The 22,930-nt window shown below is 43.4% G+C and overlaps 1 protein-coding gene across 7 annotated transcripts in view; it reads right to left on the bottom strand.

Moving 5' to 3' along the window:
- RGS7 (regulator of G protein signaling 7) overlaps nucleotides 1-22,930 on the bottom strand; it is a 307,380-nt gene that overhangs the window by 148,294 nt on the left and 136,156 nt on the right. The window lies entirely within an intron of this gene.

Consider the following 22,930-nt stretch of genomic DNA (forward strand, 5'->3'; position numbering starts at 1 on the left):
TTCAACTGTTTTTAATCTTTACTCAGATGTGATTTATCCATGAACCGTACCATGGCCTAAAATGAGCAAAACAACAAGCAAAATGACAAAACAAAACAAAAACAAAGGCAAAGGAAGACAAAAATACCTAGTTTCCAAAAGCTAAAATCGCTCACAAAGTCCACATATAAAAATACATCTACCGTATTGACCAAAGTTTCCTTAATCATTCCCTTACTCTATTTTTCTATTAAGCATGGTTTGTATGCTCTTGCTGACCTGCTTTCTCATGATGAGCAGTAGAAAAAGTAGGTAAAAGTAGGTAAGTTGTTAAAGCAGACAAACTAACAGAGCAAGCTATACAGTAAGAAGGATGGATGAGAGGCTACAGAAAGTAACTCTAGTGAATGTTAAAAGTCTTTGGGACAATTTAATTTAAGGCCAAATGACTCAGTATCTCAAGCATTTCAAAAGAAGATGTGTATAAATTATCTTTTGATAGATAGATCTACCCAGGTCCCTGTCTATGTATCTATCATCCATGTTGATAAGGGTGCATTGAGTTGAAAAGGGTTATTAGCATGTGGTTTGGCTCTCCAAAACCTGTTTCTAACGAGGAAGTTCCGAGCCTGAAATAACAGAGCGTGGGGCTGTGCACAGGAAGCCGGGCGTGCCCATGGCGACCGAGGCTTTCCCTGAGTCTGATCTTTTTCACCCTTCACATCAGAAGCACATGATCCGTAAGATTTCTTCTAGCTACAAAATGATTTGAGTCTGAAAATAATCATCAGTGTTTACCACTGGGTAAGTCTCATCACTTAGCTCCACGAACCAATTTCCCAATCAGAGACAAGGAGATGAGCCAATGACATTGAACAGGACCTTTTACAAACGCATTTGCTTCCAACTGTTGGCACATTAATGTCAGTGCAAATTAGTGTCAGCGCACATAGAGTAAAACAGGTAAGTTACTTTATTTCTCTAAGACTAAGTTTTTTCATCTGTATGATACAGATACTATTCTTAACCTCCCCCTGTCTATTTTGTGTCTACCACTTACGCTTCTTACCCTCTGTACCTTCTGGATGACCCAAGGACATGAACTGAGGGGGACGGGGAATGCAGGTGTTGAGGGAGGTACAGGATGGAGGGGAATAAAGGAAGGAAAATGGGACAACTGTAATAGCATAATCAAAAGATATATTTTTTAAAAAGATAGAGATAATAGTGCACATCTTACTACAGGTGATAATGAAACAATGCTAATTAAATGTTACCATAATGCTGCCATCATCGCTGTCATCATCATTATCATCATCATCATTATCATCAACCTAAGTCTCTTCCTTCATCACTGTATTAAAAACCCACAGACCCTTCCTTTCTTTCACAACCCAGTTGGCAAAGGCAGCTGTGGTCAGATGCCAAGTATTATTGAAGCAATAAAGTATCAATAACGAAGTAGACAAAGGTACCTGTGAGCAAGCTCTCTCCTGGACTTCCTGTAGAAGACCGAGTCTTCCTCGGATAGGGGGTTTGATTACAGGAAATGTCAGGAAGAACCGTTTTTGCATATTAGTCAGGACTAGGCAAACTACGACAGAATAGTATTTCGAAGAAAAGGGGCAATGAGATTGTATGCGCTTCTGACAAAATGAAAATGTCTCCGCTCTCCTGTTTTCTTGATGAATTTGCCTCTTGCAGTTCATTAACAGTTCAAAACACTGAATTGAATTGAGATTAGATACTTCTTTGCCAGAGCAATCTTTTATCTATGCAAACTCATTCTCTATTTCCTGGCAAGCGTAAAACAATCGTCTCTTACAATGCAATTTTTGAGAATATCTATGGCTCAATTTGTTTTCAACGTTTTTATACCTCTCTGATGGAATCCTGCACAGTGCCGTGACTGTCACCACCTTAGAACTATCTGTTATCCCTTAGATCTGAACTTCTTCAGGGAAGGAACCTCACCCGACCCACTTTTGCACTGCTAATACAGAAAATGCTGACCCTACGAACCAAAGCATCTCAGGTTCGATTCCCAGTCAGGGCACATGTCTGGGTTGCAGGCCATGACCCCCAGCAACTGCACATTGATGTTTCTCTCTCTCTCTCTCTCTCTCTCTTTCTCCCTCCCTTCCCTCTCTAAAAATAAATTAATTAATTAAAAAAAGAAAGAAAGAAAGTGCTGGCCCATAAGGGAGGCTCAAGAAAAAAGAGGGAGAAACACTGACTTTTAATTTATGGCACACATTTTATGTTTTGGAGATATCCAAAGCAAACATTCAAGTTAAATTGATTTCAGTTTTCATCTGCAGATGTTTGAAATGCTTTTTATCTTTTTATCTAACATTTGGTTAACAAATAGGCTCAGTCACAAAGGGTGGCACAGAAGAGCTTAAGGTACTCTACGCTAGAACATTCTTTCGGTTTCTTTTTCATTTAATGCAAGGATTCCTCTGCTTGTTTATGAGAGGATTTTTTTTTTCTTTCAAAACATGAGAGTAAACCAGTGGCTGTTTACGAGGCTGTCTTTCTGCTTGTAGATGAGCTGCTCAAGCTCACGGTCACGTGTGAGCTCTCAAGATGAAAGATGCCATTGAACTCCCAACATGCTGCTCTTTTTCCAGGAGTTCCTAATTAGCCTTTTCATTGAAAGAGTTTAGGTGTCATTTCAGTGCCTGTGATGTGTTTCAGATACGCCTCAGGTTAAGCAGTCTCCACCCGCACACTCAGCGGAATGAAAGAGGGAGCACGTGACACAGCTCCAGCTTTGAGGATTACTAGTTATTCAAGAGGGGCCCGCCAGACAGGGACCTCCCACGTGCTGATGAAGGCAGCACCACTGTCTTGAACTCTATCTGGTTCCCCAATGTTCTTAAGAGTGATGCGAGTTTAATTAAATTGACTTGTTGCCAGAACGGTATCAAAATATCAGTAATATGGAACTCGTTAAGCCGATGACTTCAGAGAGACGCCCTGACTGGAACTGAACCATTGGTAGGAAGTTCATAGTTCCATACTCCGTAGGTCTGAAAGAGAAATGAATCAATCAAAACTTCCAAGAAAGTTTTCCAACTTTTTATTGCAATCTACCACTGAAGCTCAGATGTTTAGCAACCAAAGTGAGAGACCCACTGTGTGGGTATATCGAATGAATTTTTTTTTCCTCTGGGCATAGACGTTCATGATTGTGTGCAACCACCATTTAATTTTCTTTTTATTGAATTTATGGGGTGACACTGGTTAATAAAATTATATTGGTTTCAGGTGTACAAGTCTATGATCCATCATCTATCTGTACATTGTACTGGGTGCTCCTTCCATCACCATTTCTTCCCCCCCTTCACCCTCTTCTCCCTCCCCCTTCCCCTCTGGTGATCACCACCCTGACTGCTGTGTGTCTCCACCAGGTTTTTTCCTTTGACCCCTTCACCTTTCCCACCCAGCCCTGCACAGCCTTGCCCCCTGACCGCTGTCAGCCTGTTCTCTATGAGTCTTTTTCTATTTTGCTTGTCCATTTATTTTGTTCACTAGATTCCACCTATGAGTGAAATCACATTTGTGTAACCATCCTTTTAAGTGCCCGAGCACTTTCTCCCAAGCAAAAAATGGGAGAAATGATCACTCAAGTGCTTCTTGAATATCTTAGACAATTAGGTGGTGGCATGTATTACATAAATTTAACACCGGCCTGAAGAGAAAAAAAAACTATTTTTTTCTCTTCAAGAAGCCTTTATAAGGAACACAGTTTGCACTTCTGAACTCATTAGTAAAAACGGAGAAGGTAGAGCTGGCCTCTAATGAAGGTTAAGTAAGAATAATGAGATTCAAATTTGCAACCCAAACTGTTTTCTGCTGCAGTAATTTAATTAGAGCTGCTTCCAATTTATGCAATTTTCCTCCATGTTACAGTTGATGACATTATCTTAACTCAGAAGTACTCTTTTCCTGTGAAAAACTGACTGTTTTGATAAATAATGATGCCAAAAAACATAAACTTGTAGAATCTGGTTGCATGTTCATCTGCCCTAGTTCATCTTGAATACAGATTTATCTTTTCCAAAGTGACAACTAACTTGGGAACATGGAGATTTTATGCTTTGGGAGTTTGAGAGAAGGCAGAAAACATTTTTTTTCTGATTTATGGATGTTTTTGTTTGTTTTTAAGTAAAGCGTTTTTCTCATCCATCTCAAGCAATATAACCTGTACTTTAAATGAACAGATACTTGGAAAACTGTGCTTACTGTACTTGTGAGAATTGCCCGGGTTACAAGTGACAGAACCCCGGCTTGAACTGACACAGACAAGAAAATGTGTAGACAGCACGGCGGGAGGTTTTGGTAACTCAGCGATGAGAACAGCAGTGGGTCCCCCACAGCTGCCCCTGGGCATTCCTCTCGGCCTTTCCTCTTGGCTCACGTCCACGTGTCCGCCTCACCTCTCTCCCTGGCCCTGCGCTTCTCTCGGCTCTCGACAGCACAGGGCAGGAAGCATAGCTGCCCTCACCTCTGGAGCTTTCTAGTTTACAGTCCAGGGCCCCCAAGGAGAAATTGCCCCTCCCTCTCATTCCCATACCTGAAATTTGGGCCAAAACTCCACTTTATGATGTTGGGTGGGGACGGGGAGGGGGTACTGGCAGACAAAACAGTGCTGTTCACCGCAGCTTTATTCAATATGAAAAACCTTTTGAAAGGAGGAGAAATTGAGTTGTATAATACAAAAAAAATGTAGGAGAAGCTGTGTAGAGAGAAAAAGAGAGAGAGAGAGAGAGAGAGAGAGAGAGGGGCTGCTGAATAATGAGAGCGAGCCCCCGGAAGACAGAAAGGGATTCAGAGGAGGAGGAGCATGGGACAGACAGGTGAAATTCCCCACTGGACGGGGGAATTTTCACAGACACTAAGAGAAAAGAAAATACCATGCCTAAATGAGCTACTTTGCTCATTGACATGTAGTTTTTGGCCATGGTAGACTTTGCCCATAAAGTAGAAAATGCCAAGGGTATGAAATATTGGCTAATATCTACCACAGTCAGAGTTCAATCAGGGCATCTGTCGATGTCTCCTAATTGGTGGTGGAGGGCTTTTATTTTTCAGTTTTTATATTTCGATGCTGTTTTTATGTGTGTATGTGCTTATCCATGAGTATGATTTACTTTTCTAATTACTTTTTTACTAAAATGTTGGATTATATGAGAATTCTCACTTCGAGGGATTTAAAGTCTTATACTTTAAATCTTTTATTCAAATATCTGTTGCCACACATTTTGGGGTGAAACATCCCCCACTGTCGATTATAATATAATGTATATAAACATTCCCTGCAATTGCCAGTGGCCTTCAGTAACTAAACTGATCCACCTAGAAATTACCTTTTTTCCTTCACTTTTTAAAAATCCAGAACTAATAAACTATACTGTTTATATTATTTTATGTGAGTATACCTCATTATAACCCTAGGAGGCATAAGCAACAGTGTTATCACGAGCCCTCTCTCGGGATTCCTGGTAAGTGGATAGTTTCTCTGGCGACCTTTCTCACGGACGCAGGTGCATGACTTCCGATGCGATCTTCTATGTTGGCTTCCAAAATGAACTTGAAATTCAATAACCTCCAGGATTTAGCAAAGACACACAGGTCGTCCTCTTAAAATACGATTGCCAATGAATACTCAGAGAACAAAGTATCTAAAGACAGCCAACCCTTGGGTGAGGAAAAATTAGACAAGGCAGCACATGCCCCGAATTTACTCATCGTCTGGGACTGAGAGCCGGCAGGACCACCTGGAGCCACCAAGGGGCCCCTGCAGGCAGGACTACTCCGAGCCGCCAGGGGGCGCCTGCCTGCTAAAAGGGCCCTTTTAACGGAAGGAGAGGGGCAGCACAACAGTATCACAGAGCAAAACAGCTTCACAGTAGCCTGGAAATCTGTGAATTATCATTTCAGTTTTTTATTTTGATCTTAGCTTCTTTTTGTAGCCATTTATGCATTTGTTGGTCACAGATTCATCCAAATGTGTGCGGAGGCCTCGCAGAACCCCTGGCACCCACATGAACCGGCTGAGACGGACTGATCTCGCCACTGGCGGACAGAAAGCGCTCACATCACGGTTGTTCTTCCCACGCTGTAGTTTTGTGGTTCAGAAACTGCCACCTTTATTGAAGGCCCAGAACACTCTCGTGATTCTGCACGTACCCTACGAATTTCACTCCTGACAGCTTTTGAAACAAACCCCCCAAAATGCTTATATTACCTTTCTTTGACTTTGCCCTCCACCCATTCCTGTCAGCTCATGAATCTTCACCTCTCATTACATCTGTCCCTCTTTGCTCTCAGGGATGATTGCATTTGAAAATCTCCCATTAGAGTTGCAGAACATTCATATCTACTGCCCGCAAAGGGGTCACCTTTGAAATATATTTGTGCTCTTAGGAAAAAAAAAAAACTGTATCAAAATTATCAGCCATTAAATTCATCATTCGATTCCAGAAAATCTGAAAGGCTTCAAAAATATTTGGATAAATCTATGAAGGACGGAGACATAAATGGTGACAAAGAGAAAACAGAATTTAATCAGGAGATGTTAGTCGATTATGGCTGTCACATTTCAAAGTTATTCAACACATAATTGGGTTTTATCACAGTGACCTGCAAACTATAAAATGCACTTAGGTCTCCCATCCACATATTCAGAAACACCCATGTGTGTGAGCAAGAAAGTCATTATAATAACCACACTGAGCCCTGGCTGGCGTAGCTCAGTGGGTTGAGCATGGGCTGTGAACCAGTGTCACAGGTTCAATTCCCAGTCAGGGTACATGCCTGGATTGCAGGCCATGACCCCCAGCAACCGCACATTGATGTTTCTCTTTCTCTCTATCTCCCTCCCTTCCCTCTCTAAAAATAAATAAATAAAATAAAAAAAAATAACCATACTGAAGATAGACATTCATGCTGAAGCAGCAAGAAAGGCAATAAAAACCTGGATTTATTTTACGCCCTCCCAGCCTAATTAAGATGTTCTCAAATCATCAAGCTGATGTAAATCATATCTTTGGCTAGGGACAAGGTGGGAAGCAGTATAGAAATGAACCTAACGAGAGTGTCATGAACCTGACAATGAGTGCCGTGTTTCATCTTTCAGGGAAAGGGATCATCATCCACCCTCTATTTGCATGGTAAGAATCTACAAAGATTCTTAGAGAAGGGTTTACAAGTTCTTATTACAAGGTCTCGCATCATTACAAAACTTTCACAACAATTCTTGGCATAATGTGGAAACAACTGAGAAGAATGGAAGGCAAAAAGGCAGGCAAAACCGTCTACTGGTTTATTTGAACACATACAGCCCCGGAATTGGAAACATGTCTAAAGACAATACAAGTGACTTGGAATGAACTGCATTCACTCTGTGAATGAAATAGTGAAATGAAGCTAAGTTTAAGACTCAAAATTAGATGGCATATTAGTTAAATTCTCTTGGGGAAGTCATCCACTTTAAGCCTCTGTGACTTAATTCATTAAATGGAGATATCACTTAACTCTGTTCGATGAAGAGCAAATGGCATCAATGTACATGACAGCCTCCCCAAAACTACTATTATTATGAATATTCCCTTTATGTCACTGAGCATGTGTCCCAGGGTCTTCTTAAGTGGAACTGAACCCTGATTTCAAAAGATCAACCACTGAGTAGTCAAGTAAAATGTAGGTGAGATAACAAGGAGCTGGTCCTTTGGATCTCATACTGGTTTAGTTTTATCTATTTTTCTGTCCTTTCTGCCTCCTTAGCCTGCTTAAAGCTGTAAATGTAAAGTTAGACTCTCTGAGTCCAATCACTGTAAGGGGGTTTCAGATACAAAAAAAAAAAAAAACCAGTCAAGACCAGAAGGGAAGGTGTCTTGAGTAAGGAAATGGAAGAGACAAGGTTCTCATCAAATCAGGAATGACCCCCTTTCTAAGTGCGGGAGACAAGATGCGTGTGTTCACGCTGTGATGCGCTACTTCCCACCAGCATGCTCGAAGACCTGGAATCTCAACACCCTTGGCAGGGCCCAGGAGACAGAGGTGGCAAGTGCTCTGTAGAGAATTAAGCCCTCCAGAATATGATGCTAGCGATCTCTTCTCAGCTCTCTCCGGGTTGGTAGAGGACCAGTGGCATTCCCAATACATAAAAGAGAGGTTATTTTATCACACACAGTGAGTCTCTCCGGCAATTAGGGCTTATTATTCTCAGAAAACCCAGGTCGAGAGCGCTATTCTGGACGTGACCTCGCTGGGGGTGCACGGGGTGCCATTTTTAGAGGCCCGAGGGGTGGCTGCCCTCTCCTTCCACTCAAAGGAGCCAGGAGGGCTCGCTTCAATGCAGGCAGAAGGGCCACAAAGACATTCGTAATGAGGGGCCACCAAGACAAATTACCTAAGTGATTTACTTTATGATAACTTCATTTGTACATGGAGGCTCCGGCGTGTCTCTGAGATGATGTTAGTGTGGTTTTACCAGGAGTGGTGGAAAGGATGACCTTCAGTGACAGGGTTAGCCTCAGTTTACCCAGCCAGCTTCGTCTAAGAATGAACACCGCGTCTGGGACTCCCATTTAAAATCTTTCCCCAAAAGGATTATGACCTGAAGGTAAGGCACACGCACTTTAAAAGGACGAACGCATTCTCATCCCGGTGATGAAGGCTTGTCCGGCTCAGATACGCACGCTAAGAATCTGCACGTGTTTGGAGAGCCGACTACTGGCCTCATGTTTCACACTTTGCAAAGTTTCAAATTGGTTTTCGCTGCTGCGGAGCCTGACCTTTCTCTCCGTGTGAGGTTCCGTGGTTTGCATTCATAGATTGATTTTTAAGTTTCAATTTTCTAGAATTCTTTGGAGATCGATGAGTGAATTTTTGAAAGACACAAGGAAAAGAACGTCCCCTTCTGCTGTACCTTCGCTGGTGCTGGCAACCCAAGGCGGCACAGAGTCAGAAGGGATTTATTTTTCAGAAGCATTGGAACGGCTGTATCGATCGTTCCGGCCCACTGAACAGTTAACTGGAAAGAGAGGGAAATTCAATGTGACTTTCTTGTGCCAAACCCCCACCTTCTTGCTGACCCGTCTATGGAAGAAAGCGCTGTGCACAGGACGTGGTGTGGCTGCTCATCCCTATTCTTTCTGCTCTGCTCTCAAGAGAAAATTAGGATGCCTGGTGCACTGGTTTATACAAAATCCCTAAGCAAAGCAGGTCCAAGCCTAGACATGCAAACGTGCAACTTCTAGTCCAATAACTGTTCCTTTGATATCCCCTGTGAGTTTTTCTTATGAAAACAAAATTCCCGTGCCCAGGAAATCAGAACTCTGGCTGCCATCTTCCTGATAATGGTTTTCATCGATTTCAGGAGAAAATAAAATAAAAAGGGAATTTGCATTACTTATTGCTGGAGAGCCTGTGTCTACTCTCTTGCAGTTAAAACATGGACGTCAGAAGTCATGATAGACTCAGCAGCACCCACGACCCACGGGTGGCTTGCAAGGGTTCCGCCACGCTAAGGGGAAATCCCGATCTAAAATCCTAATTGTGTTCTGCTGCTGCCGGGAGCACACTCGCTGCCCTAAAAATGTTTCAGACACAGTCAGGTCATAGCAATATGCTACTACTACATGATTATTATGTATGTGTGTCTAACATAGTTAAGGGATAGGATCACTTTTTAACCGGTTTGAAGGAATAGTCCTTGTATCAACTATATTTCTCACTCTCCAAATTCCACAAGATGCATGAGGTTTACAACTGTGAGACCTCAGAGGTCTAATTTGACCTGAAATGCATAAAATTATGTGCAGGAAGGGGCCACATTATAGCAGTGTCTCACAGGCAAAAACTATCTATTTTCTATAGTCTATGAAGTGCTTTCTTTTTAAAAAAAAAAGATTTTATTTATTTTATTTTTAGAGAAGGAAGGGAGGGAAAAAGAGAGAGAGAGAGAGAGAGAGAGGGAGAGATCAATGTGAGGTTGCTGGGGGTCATGGCCTGCAACGCAGGCATGTACCCTGACTGGGAATCGAACCTGCAACACTTTGGTTTGCAGCTCAATCCACTGAGCTATGCCAGCCAGGGCTTAAGTTCTTTCTTGAATGTTATGTATATGTGTAATAATACCATCTGATGATGAAAATCAAGTTGTATCCCTAGGAAAACATAATAGGATTGATGGAATACATATACAAAATTTGTAATTATTATTTTTTCATTCATGTCTACTCACTTAGGTCCCAAATGCATTCCATTTCTTCCAGTGATGAGACTAAAATGTAGATGAAAAATACTGAGGAAACAGACAAATACTAACAGCATCCAATCACCTAAAAGGCTGGGAAATGATGTGGACCCCATGAGCTGGGGTCCGAGTCATTATGGATGAAATGAGACATTCGCATGAACTACCATGTCTGGGGGAGGAAAAGGGACAGCATGGCTTTTCTCTCAAGGGGAGCAAAAGCCGCCACCTCCACTATGACAGGCCTTTATTGGGTTTCTCCGCCCATTACATGATGGTCCTCATTTACTATGCACAGGTTGCTCTAAGTGGTTACCTTTTACAGAAAACAAAGGAGCCAATGCTGCTAATCACATCACAGAAGAGGGATATTTGCAAATGAAAAGGCAAAAGTAGGTGAACTGGCTACACTCATCCTTGAAAGGTTTAGCATGGTTTTTAGGAAGTTGCTTTGCAGGAAATGTCCTCAATTCAGGGTGAGGGAATTTTAGCAAAAGCAAGACTCATAGCGGCCTAGGATCATTGTAGGCCTGATTCCCCATGGGAGAACCTATCTGTGGACGTGGGCCCTGTGCATCTCCGAGTGGGAGCTGGGCCCACACCACGCACAGCAGCCTCCCACAGGGAAAGACCTCAGTGTCCCTCATGCACGTTTAAACCCTGGTCAGGACGCATCTTTTGTCACACAGCACTTCACTCCTGTAAGCCACCATTCCCTGTCTCAAAGCACATATCACGTGCTAATGCACAGGCTGCCAAGGCAACCACGAAGATGTATGCCAAGAAGGGAACTAGGCGTTATTCTCAGACAATCACCCAGCATTACACTAAGGAAGGTACAATATGACGTAGCGTAAATTAAGTAACACATGGCTGTCTGAATGGAAGGAAAGATTCCAGGTGATGGGAATCAGAGTGGAGGTACCATTAGGGGAGAAAGAGGCAGCTGGGATGGACTGGAACCATCATTCCAGAGGAGAAAAAAATCCTATGTCATATTTTATACATATATGGGCTTGTATACGGATCCTTTGGAGAGGGTAACTGCTAATGGCATGTCCAACATGCTTTTAAAACGTGGGTGTGAAATAATGGAAAATATTATACATGTAGGTCTCTGAGCCTCGTTCCTGACGCAGGGCTCCTAAGGTGCTTGGAATTTCCTGGGTCATAGAGTGTCTTTTATTCTAATGCGGTGACCTTGGCGGGTGTCTGCCTCAGGGCTGGCTACAAGAAAGACCATGCCATAGCTAGAAGCTTGGAAGTTTTAGCCCACCCCTTCTGATTTTCCAGAGAGGGGAGAGGGGCTGAGAATGGAGTCTATTATCAGCCATGTCTGGGCGATGAAGCTGCCATAAAAATGCCAGCTGAGCTGGGTTCAGGGAGCTCCTAGGCTGTGGGCAGATCCACATTCCAAGTCCACGGAGACAGAAGCTCCCGTTCTTCAAACCTTTCCAGACCTTGCCCCGTGTATCTCTTCATCTGGCTCTTCAGCTGCATCTTTAATCACATCATATCCTTTTTCGTATAATAAACCACGAAGCATAAGTGTTCTCCTGGGTTGTGCGGGCTGTTCTAGCACATAGTCAAGTCCAAGGAGGAGAGGGGACCTGGGAACCTCTGATTTGCAGCCACGTTGGACGAAGTCATGGGTAACCTGGGGACCTGCTGTCTGTGACCTGCAGTGGGAGGCGGTCTCACGGGACTGGGCTCTCAGTGTGTGGTGTCTTCATGCACTCCGGTTAGTGCCAGGGTTCAGTTGTACGACACTCAACTGGCGTCCCAGAGATTTGCTTGGTGTGAGACTCACACACACACACACACACACACACACACACATCTGGTTTCAAAAGTGCTGTGAATGTTGTGAGTATTGGGGCCATGTGAAAGTAAAGGAGAGACACACAGCAGTGTGCAAGTCTTCTGTACAACACACCATCCTACATTCCAGGGGTGACTTAAAAATGTACCTTGTACCTTGTGCCCTGGCTGGTGTAGCTCAGTGGATCGAGTGCGGGCTGCGAACCAAGCATCGCAGGTTCGATTCCCAGTCAGGGCACATACCTGGGTTGCAGGCCACGGCCCCCAACAACCCCACATTGATGTCTCTCTCTCTCTCTCTCCCCCTCTGTCCCTTCCCTCTCTAAAAATAAATAAATAAAATCTTTTAAAAAATGTACCTTGTGACGTGTGCGCACACATGTCTATGTGCATTCACATGCATGTGTACACATTTATGGGCATGTGTGTGTTTACATGTATACATATGTGTATGTATATGAATGTGTGTGTATCTATACAATGTATATCACCTCTGAGAAGCTTTTGTTGGACTTCTACCCAAACCCATGAGACAGATGACCCCTGCTCAGGGAAAGACAACTGATGGAGAGGGGGCGCCGGACACACAATGGAAGGAGAACGAGGCATTCAGAGCCGGGTCTGGGACCGAGCTCTGACATGACTGGGGGCTGCTCTTCTGCATGAAAGCACTTTTTAAGCTCACAAAGGCGAAGAGATGCAAAGTAGTACTCTCATCCCACCCACACCCTTTGTGTATTTTATTAGTAGAAAGCCTTGTAGTGACTTATTCAGAAAATCTGCAAAGTTTACTCGATATCACAGCTGCAGCTTTTGGAAAGGAACACTATAACTTGCCATAAACCCACAGATAATATTATCTGGCTTGATTCTCACAATGAAAGCTATGGTAGAAGTATTATTATTATTATTTTATAAATGAGTAAAAACGTACAAGGAAGTAAGGCCCACATAGACAGAAATGTGATTCAAAGTTAAATTTATGTCACACTATGATTATAATAGTGACACTGTTCACCCACATGAATCGATGGAAAACATGACACTCCAGGCTCAGTGGATCAAGCACTGACCTGTGAACCGAAAATATGATACTTTAGTGTGGAAACTGAAGCACGTGGCTTCCATTCTTTCTTTAATGGGGAAGTTAATTAGGGATTTGGTGTGAGTCCATACAAAGGGTTTGGTCCCTTTGTATAGAGACAGACTCTATGAATGATACACGGAGGACCAAGAATTTCACTTTTTAAGAGGAGAGAGCTCTCCATCTGCTCATAAGTACTGAGAAAAAGCCCTTGAAGGTTTTAAAAGCCCTAATTTATCTCTTCATCTCCTCACTCTCTCTTCTTGCTCTCCCTCTCCCTCCTCTCCCCCCTCCCCATACACACTATTTCTGTTTAGTCTTTTCATTATGTCCTTGTTTGGCTAATCACATTTCTATCGAACAAACAGTAAGATCCTTAGTGGGGATTATAACTAAAGGAATTCCAATAAAAAACACTTACAAAGTATACTCGAGAGCAGCAACCCTGGGGTTATTGAGAGCCCTGGATACTAAGAATTCTCAAATAGACAGTTGCTCACAGGGACAATGGACTCAGGCCCCCGTGGGGGAAAGTAACTGTCTCCCACAGCGTGGTGGCATTGTACGGCTTAGTGTGGCTTCCTTTCTTCCTGCCTGGTCACTTGTTTTGGAGCAGTTTCCTTTGGGAAGTATAAACATTCTTTACCCTGCGTTCTCAAGGGCCACACTGAGTCTTCCTGTTGGTGTTACGGATTGACTAGCATGGAAAGCCACGAATTTGTCCCATCAGGGAAATCTGTGCTCTTAGAAAGCGGCATCACACGAAACCAAATCTTACGTGATCAACACTTAAACTAGCCTCACATCTGCATTATACAGGTAGTTTCTGAAACTTGTACTGTAGAGAAAGTTAAATAGACACAGATAAACAGAATACATCGGGCCCCCACGCATTCATCCTTCCACTGTGGAGACCATCAGCTATTATGCCAACTCATTTTTTGAAAGGAACGTGAGCTTTCTCTCCAAAAGATATTCTTCAGAAACACATATGCTGATTTTTTTTTAATGAATGTGAATTTTCCACAGAAGAAGTTACGAGGCTCATGTTTCATTCAGGGTTTGGTTGCTGGCCTCCTATTCTGTGGATGCTCTATGTGCCAGATCTGACTTTCTTTACAGAGCAGAATAGAATGGTCCATAGACTACTGAATAAAATTTACACTCTACTATTATGTACATTCTTTAGTTTGCTTTTAACCACCATGTAGCACAGATAATGGAATTATTAGAACTGAGGACCTGAAAACTGAAGCAACAGACTCGAGTTCCCACAGCTGTTAAGAAGCAAACTGTCTAGCGAGGCACGTTTCAGAGCATGGCGGTGGGAAGTGATATTTCAATGAAATACACTACTAAAAGAAAGCAATGCCAATGTTCTCTTCACACATAAATGTCCCTGGGAGATAGCCTTCTCTCGGGGAAACATGGGAGAAAGACTTATCCCACCCCGAGAAATTTCCACCTGATAGCATGCAGCGAGAGCAGTCCTCTGTGCTCCGACCATGACTTTGAAGTGCTGTCACGTCAAGTTTTGGTTGTCCTCATGCATCTGCTGGGAACTGCTCCTAGAATTTACAGAATGTTTGCAACTGTACGGAACCCACATCTTTTGATCCATATGGTGGTTGTTGAAACAAATGTTAAATGACTCTCAACATCTCACTAAAGCAGCTGGTATTTATCGTGACTCTACATGTCACAATGGTCAGTGCCCATTGTGGCCTGCAGGCTGTGACAGGAAGGATGACTTCCCAGAGACAGGATCCTCCCAACTGTGCCTCAAACCCCGATCCCAAATCAGAACCACTGAGTGGAGGGACGCAAGTGAAGCTGCAGCGGTGAGAAAGCTCCGGATTCACTGGGCCGGAAGAGACAGCATGCGGAGCGCTAATCCTCAAGGTCAAGTTGAAGAGTGTTATACACAGGCTTGAGTGGGAACAGGTCAGGGGTGACAGGGGAGAGAACCATGGTGTGGGGGGGGAATAGCTGCAATATAATTCAAATCAGATTAATCTAAGGTCATAATGGAGAAGCCAACAAAGACGAAAAGGACCTTGGGTAAGAAGTCTGGGACTGCCTTGGGAACAACAGCCAGTGCTAGGAGGACTCAGACGGCACGAGTTCGAACCCCAGTAGAGCACGGGCTAATACAACCTCTTCCCACTGGGGAGAGCAACAGAAGATTCTCTCCTGCAAAGGCATTCAAACTTTTTACAGCAATCTACAGTAAGAAAAACATTTTTCATTTTGACTCAGCATAAATATGCATTTTCCTACATACACTGATTTAATGGAAACAAAAGTTTTATGAAACAATATTTATATTCCTATGGGTAATAAAGTCTGGCATTTTCTATCTTATTCCATTACCTTAAAATTAAAAAATATATAAGGGACAACCTTCTCAATGGGTTTCACAGCCTACTAACGGAACACAGTGTAACTGGCAGTTTGTAATGCGCTCACCTACCGGGCACATTCCATGAGGAAAGAAATGTAAGCAAGTAGTTTCTATCCTTAAGATCCACACAACCAAATAATTAAACAAACAGAAAAAAAACTCCCTGTCTTGCTCTGGACACTATCTTATTTCATGCTATGTAATGCCAAATCTCTTGTCTTCTGGAAAGAGTTTTCCAACCCAGCGGTCTTCCAACATTTTGATCTCAGGGACCCTTCATACTCTTAAAAATGATTGAGAACCCTAAAAACTTTTCCATCAAATGGGTTACATCTATTATTACTTACCACTTTTTAACTAAAACTGAGCAATCTAATGTGTGTGTGTGTGTGTGTGTATGTATGTACATGTTTCATTAAATTATGATAAATCTATTACATGTTAACATAAATGCTTATCACAAGAATAACTATACTTCCCAAAATGTATTTAGTGAGAGCAGTGGCATGATTTTACATTTTTGCAAATCTCCGCGACGTGTGACTGAAAAGAAAACAGTTAGATTCTCCTATTTAGTCTGCATTCAATCTGTTGCATGATGTCTTGCGGTTGAAGAAAATCTGGCCTCACAGAGAAAATACTCTGAAAAGAAAGATATTTTAATGGCCTTTGCAGACAATTGAGGATATTCTTCTTTGATACTACACCAAAATGCTACGGGTTTCTTAATGGTTAGTTGAGCTGCAGAATATGAGAACTGATCAGTCAACTCTCCATCCCCGATGACAGTGACATCAATTGGTCTGCCTGGCACTTTGAATGGAATACAGTTCTTTGGTCATTTAGGAAACAGTGGTTCATTGTGTGATGCAGATCTCTCCAACGCCGGCACAGTTCATTACATGATATAAAAAATGACATTTGTTAACATCACCTCCAATCTCATGAGAAAAGTCCCTAATTACCAGGAAGCTGCCGTGTTCACCCTCATAAGTTTTACAAAACTCCAACTTTCACTAAAAGCCCGAGCTATGTCACTGGCAATTAATATTGTCAGTTGTTTTCCTTGAGGCAGCAGGGAATTCTGTCCGTTTTGGGAAAAGGGACACAAGGGATTAGGAGGGGCAGTGCGTAAGTTAGGCACATTGTCAACAGAGTAAATCATCACGTTTCACACCACAGCTTGGATTTGGGGAGAAGATTAGGGGCAGGGACTCTACGTACATACTTAGATCCCAGAAGGAGGCTTTAATCCCAGGAAAGTGTGTCTGCATGAACAGTGCTCTGAAGATTATCATCCCACGAGAGATAACATTTCATATTTCATTAAACATCCTTGCCTAGGCTCTGAAGGATGCCCAGGCAGCGGAACACAGGGCACAGGTGGTGTCAGGAAAAGGGATTCAGTGGTCAAATGTTCGTGTAATACTGGGTGAGAAAGGGTATTGAACAGATGTCTCCAATGGAAGGCTTCTGGAGGTCTGTGCTAACTGGCACGCAAGATCTGTAAGAGGATGACGGTATGCCAGGCTTCTGAAATAGTGAAGCTCTAGATCCTTATTTTGCAGGAGAATTTCAACAGCTAATGCTCAGTAGAAGAAATGTGCAGGGACCCTGAGAGATGTATGGGTCTCAGTTAGGCTAAGGAAAGAACAAAAGAAAAAGGAACTAAAACAGGTCCCTAAGAAAGAGAACAGTAAAACTGTCATTTGAAAACTTGACAGAAAGCAAACCCTATAAATGGTGCAGCCACCCATCAAGTGTAACAAACTAGGCTCTGACTTCCTAACATAAAAATCTGGGCTGAAAAAAGTTGTTTGGAAGCTTCTAGAAGACCACACTACTATAAATGTCTAACGACGATCAGCGTGCAACGTTTGAGGTTTAGGGGGGAAAGATTAAATGCTGGCTTCCCTGTGCTGCTGTAACTGCTAATTATTTTTCTGAGAGTAATTACAGAGTTCTGTTGAGGACTCCTGCATCACTTTTTAAAATTCACTCATGGCTTCGGCCTCGTGTTTGGCAAACTCTGCGTTATGCAAATACAGTTGTCAACTTCAAGGAAGCTGTTCAGTGGGTTCACACTAAATCCAGCCACTTGGCATTTCATCTTCTCGGCAAGTTGAACAAATAAAGAGTAAAATGGTGAATGAATGCGTGATCTTTAGTTAGTACTGTACCTCTCACTTGGCATTCTGATTGCTCTCTGCAACCCACATGCCTGGCGTCTAGCACACATTACGTGCTTGATAAAGGGTTGTTAAATGAAATGAATAAAAAATAAGGCTGTTGCATTTGCGGGATCGCCGAAGCTAAGGCCTCTTGGGATGCAGGACGGCTACTCTCACGAGCGCCCGTGAACCCCGGAGGACATAAACCAGGGTGGCCTCGTGGGGCCTCCATGTGACTTACCCAATAGCCTGTTCTGCTGTGACCTTCGGCGCTTCCCCAACAGCCTTAGAACACCCCCAGCAACACCCTTAGATCTGAGACCTTAGGTCTAGTCTGCATCAAGAGTGCCCTCTTCTTTCGCACTTCTCTGTGTCTACTCAACCTCCACATGTGATCGATTCCACCTGGTCAATGGCTCTCAGAAAAAGCTGCTTGTTCCTGTCTATAAAATAACTGCCTCAGTTCCCACAGTTACAGCTGGACTCAGCAGGGGGGACACCCCCTACACTCCACAGTAATAACCCCCCAACTCCCTGGCAAGTGTACTCTCCCCAAAATCAATCACTCAAAGGCTTAGGGGCCAGATGAGAGAACATGGCTTTAGGCTTCAACACTAAATGGACTTGATGATACTTCATCCCAGAATGATGCATATTTACCCCCTCCAGCCAAGACGGCTCTGATCTGGACACCCCCAGCCTCCCTGCCCCCCCCCCACCCCTCAAGAACAGGCTTGCCCCTGCAGAAGAAGACTTGTGTCTCTGTTAGAAGAACCTTGATGCCAAGAAGAAGACTAAAGGGGGAGCTGGAGCTGAGATGCTCAGCTTTTCTTCCTAAAGTTACTGACTGAATTAATCACATGAATTCATCAGGTCCAGGGTCAATGCGGGGGAGGCGACGGCAAAGCGTGTGCTTAGAGGACAGTCCCAGAAGTGGCAAAAGGGCACCTTTCCCTACCAAGCTTATGAAAGCGTGAGTCAACATATGGGAAGAGAGGTTTTGAGGACAGCTAGTCCTCTCTTTAGATTTGTGTCTTATTATTATGGAAGGCCAAGGTAGGGGGCTGGAGGTGGCACGCAAAGAACATAATAAATAACAATAAAAAGCTGTCTCATTAAACCTGTAACATTAAGTGGGAACCGGCAGTAATTATTTGATACAAATCTCAACTCCCTGTAGGGCAGTGTCAGAGAACTGTGGGGCCCAGACTGTGGCAGGAGATGCTCAGTGGGCGGGTCAGAGCCATTGGGTTCTGGACCATGAAAGACAGAACCACGGAAGGCCGCTGGAAGCCGATATAATCATGCGGCTACAAAAAACACACGCCCAGGGCCTCCCGCAGCAGCTTGAGAAGAACTGGTGGGGAACTGCAGGGAGTGGCAGGTAGAAGCAAGAGCAGGAAAAACTAGAGATCATCACCGATCAATTTCTTTTCTCCGGACCACTCATCGGATGGGTGGGCTGCCCTCTTCAAAAGCGAAAGCACTGGCCTTCTCCCAAGAGATTACACAGAACATGTCAGATCTTGGGATCTTTTTTTTTTTTTAAGATTTTATTTATTTATTTCTAGAGAGGGAAGGGAGGGAGATAGAGAGAGAGAGAGAAACATCAATGTGCGGTTGCTGGGGGTTATGGCCTGCAACTCAGGAATGTGCCCTGGCTGGGAATCAAACCTGGGACACTTTGGTTCCCAGCCCGCGCTAGATCTTGGGATCTTTAATGTGTTTGCTATGGTCTTGCCTTTTTGCTCCACGAACCATAACCTAGATGTCAGCTAGGATTCTATGCCCTTGAAGTTTACGGAGGGTTGCTTTGACCTTTCATCTGAGGAAGTCTCAAGATATAGTCAGGTTTCTTTTAACTCCTTGCCTGGCTCAGGTCGATCCACACACAGGGTCATTGCGCCCACACCACGCTGAGCTCAAACTCAGCTCTTCCGTAGGTTTCCACAAGAACGGTACGCACTTCCCTTCAAGGTTTTCCAGAATTCAGATAATATTCGAGGGGATAACGGAGGCGGCTACATCGCACGGTGGCGGTCCAGTTTCCCCAGGCCTGTGTCCCTGCTCCCAGTCCCGCAGACACCCCAGATGCACACACCCATTCGCCCACGCATGAGAAACCACGGGCTCTGCCTCCGCGTCCTTTAGGACTGCGCCCCCACGGGCCGCCTCTGGCTTCTGCGCATGCGCACTCCACCAGGCATCTTCCCAACAGACTCGGTTCTCTATTTAAGGAAACTTTCGTGCCAGCTCTTAAAAGAACAAAGCGGTCTGCCTGTGTTTCAAAACTGCTTTAGACACATGGGAGATGCTTAGAATATAGTAGGTACATACATCCTATTGATTGCTCTGAGTAGGGTCCTCCTCCTCGGGAACCTGGCACCGATGGAGCCGGGGACTGAGGGGTTTCGTACTCCTCACCTTGTCTGTCAAGGACTAGGATGGACACACGTTAAACCGCCTTCACTACATAGATCGTATTCCCTCTTAGGCACCTAAAATGCTCTCAGACGTCATCTCTCGAGTTCTCACAGCCTCCCTTGAACGTAAGGGGAAGGTGCCCCTATGTCCGATGTGCAGATGCGGCTGAGTTACACCAGTGGGTGAAGGACCCCAAAACTCACCCACAGGCAGCAGGGGGCAGAACCACCGCTGGGGCCAGAGGCCCAGAAACTTCACTCTGGGTTTACAGAAAATACTGCCTTCCAAAGGGTTTCCAGTTTTGCTCCTTCTCTGCTCAAAAATGCTGGAACTCGACCTTTCCCTGTTTGTACTTATTGAGGCAGTATATACAGCACAAGGTGCCGACCACAAGCTCTAGAACGAGGCTTTGTAGGCAAAAACCTCAGTGTGGCTCCTCTCTAGCTTCCGAACTTGGGGAACTAGTCAACAGTTTAAGTGCCTCAATCTCAGCGTCTGAAAAATAGAAATGATAAATAATAGTATCCACCTCCCAGCGCTATTTTGAAGACTGAACACGTTTACACCCTCCTACCCCCAGCCCCCCGTACACCGACTATAGAGCTTGGGAAAGTGCCTGGAACAGAGAAACACCGCATACGTGTTAGCTATAATTATTTCTTCTTTTCACATTGTACGCTCTTTATTTAGCAACCCAGGGTTGATTTTTGTCGGGTGACAGCATTGTCTAACTATGGAAACCAACATTGCAAAAATCCTACGATGTGATTAAATGCAATGTATATCCATGCTATTGTCCCCTTCCTTCCTTTTTTCCTTCTCTTTTCTTCTCTTCCCCTCCCCTTCGCTCCCTCCTCCCCTCCCTTCCCCTCTTCTCTCCCCTCCCTCCCTTCCCTTCTCCCTTCCTCCCTTCCCTCCTTCCTTCCTTCCTTCCTTCCTTCCTTCCTTCCTTCCTTCCTTCCAGAAACATCTCCTGAGTGCCCACTATATGATATGATATAGTTAGAATAGGTACAGTAATAAAAACAAGTTAGAAGGTAATTTTGACTTTAAGATCCTATGGTCTCAGACGACTATGCACATAAATGCACACATTTCAATTCAAAGTGATATTACAGCAGGAACCCAGATGGAAGAGCATCGAATTCTGCCTGAAACTATCAGAAGAGCCCCCCTGCGGAAGAAACACTACAGGTGAACCTTGATGGATAAATGCAGGTTTGCCAAATAAAGAATATTTGGGGAGGGCGGAATTCTGGAGTAAATATATTTTTTGAAGTTCACAGGCAGCAACTGTAAATACAACAACAACCGTTTACTAGATCATGGGGCCTGCCCCAACGCATCAAGGACTGAAACAATGTAAAAAATATAATTCTATTAATCTAGAAAGCAGTACTTAAAATGGCTAACAATTCACATAAGATGGCCATTTACAAAATAAGAAATATCCGTGTTATTTTATCAAGTAAAATAAAAGTAGAAGTATTTAAATATCGTAGACTACAAATAGTAGTAACACTGTGAATCTAGGGATATAGATTTAGATGTAAAAACTGTTTCAGAGATTGTTCTCTGCACATGATTTAACATATTTTATAAATACATAAGAATGAAAAATTTCAACAAAAAATAACAAAACTACTGAGCTTTCTTTAAAAAATTTTTTTAAAGATTTTATTTATTTATTTTTTAGAGAGGGAAGGGAGGGAGATAGAGAGAGAGAAACATCAATGTGCGGTTGCTGGGGGTCATGGCCTGCAACCCAGGCATGTACCCTGACTGGGAATAGAACCTGCGACACTTTGGTTCGCAGCCCGCGCTCAATCCACTGAGCTACGCCAGCCAGGGCACTACTGAACTTTTAAAAGTGCAGCTGCATAGAATTCAGGGGGAAATAGATTTGAGAAAGAAATGTTACCAGGAAGTTCAGAAAAGATTTCACAACATCAAAAAACATAACCAATGGAATATGTGTATATGTGAATAAATTACATCTTTAAGACATATTTCGGAATTAGTTTGTAAAGTGACTTCTCAGAACCTGATTACCTAAAAGCTATCTGAACATTCAGAATAAGGAGGAAAAAAACCCCAGCTCTTCCGAGGAGTAAGTAGAGAGAGCATTTGATAGAAAGGGGCAGTAGGTCTTTTATGACTTCTCAGCCGTGGATACAGTTCTCATTTTTCTGCCATATGGATATGCCTTCCTGGTGCCAAAAAGAAGGCAAATAAATAACAGTTAAACAAGTAAATAATGATATTTATGTTCCTAGCCAGAAATATTAACAGAAGAACAGCTACTATTTATATGCCAATTAGCACTGTGGAGAGGGGTAACCGCCTCTTTAAAGAACTTCTCAAAACAACAACTTTCAAAACAGAAGTGACATGAAACAGAGGTGAGTTTCTACTCTCCCTCCCGACTCTGAAATAGCACCCGCATCCACCACAAGTTTCATTTGCTAAGTGTCATAAGTGACTTTGTGTGTTCAAGCGTGCCTTTGACACTACTCACCAGTAATGCACAAATAAACAAAAAGCTACACTCACAATGCTTTAAGCAATTAGCGGGTTTTTGCTTGTTTTGAAATCCCATGAAATGAGAAGTCCCAAGGCAGGTGCTTTCAGATTTCCTGGAAGCAGATTCCTTCCCTGTTTCTATTCTACATCATCAGTACGTGGCCTTTGCAGGCACTGGACAGATACGGCAGCCCTGCGCACTGCATTTTCACATTTTCTTTAGTCCAGAAACCAAAAAAAAAAAAAAGAGGGAA

This window comes from Phyllostomus discolor, chromosome 15, assembly GCF_004126475.2.
Source record: "Phyllostomus discolor isolate MPI-MPIP mPhyDis1 chromosome 15, mPhyDis1.pri.v3, whole genome shotgun sequence".
Lineage (NCBI taxonomy): Eukaryota > Metazoa > Chordata > Mammalia > Chiroptera > Phyllostomidae > Phyllostomus > Phyllostomus discolor.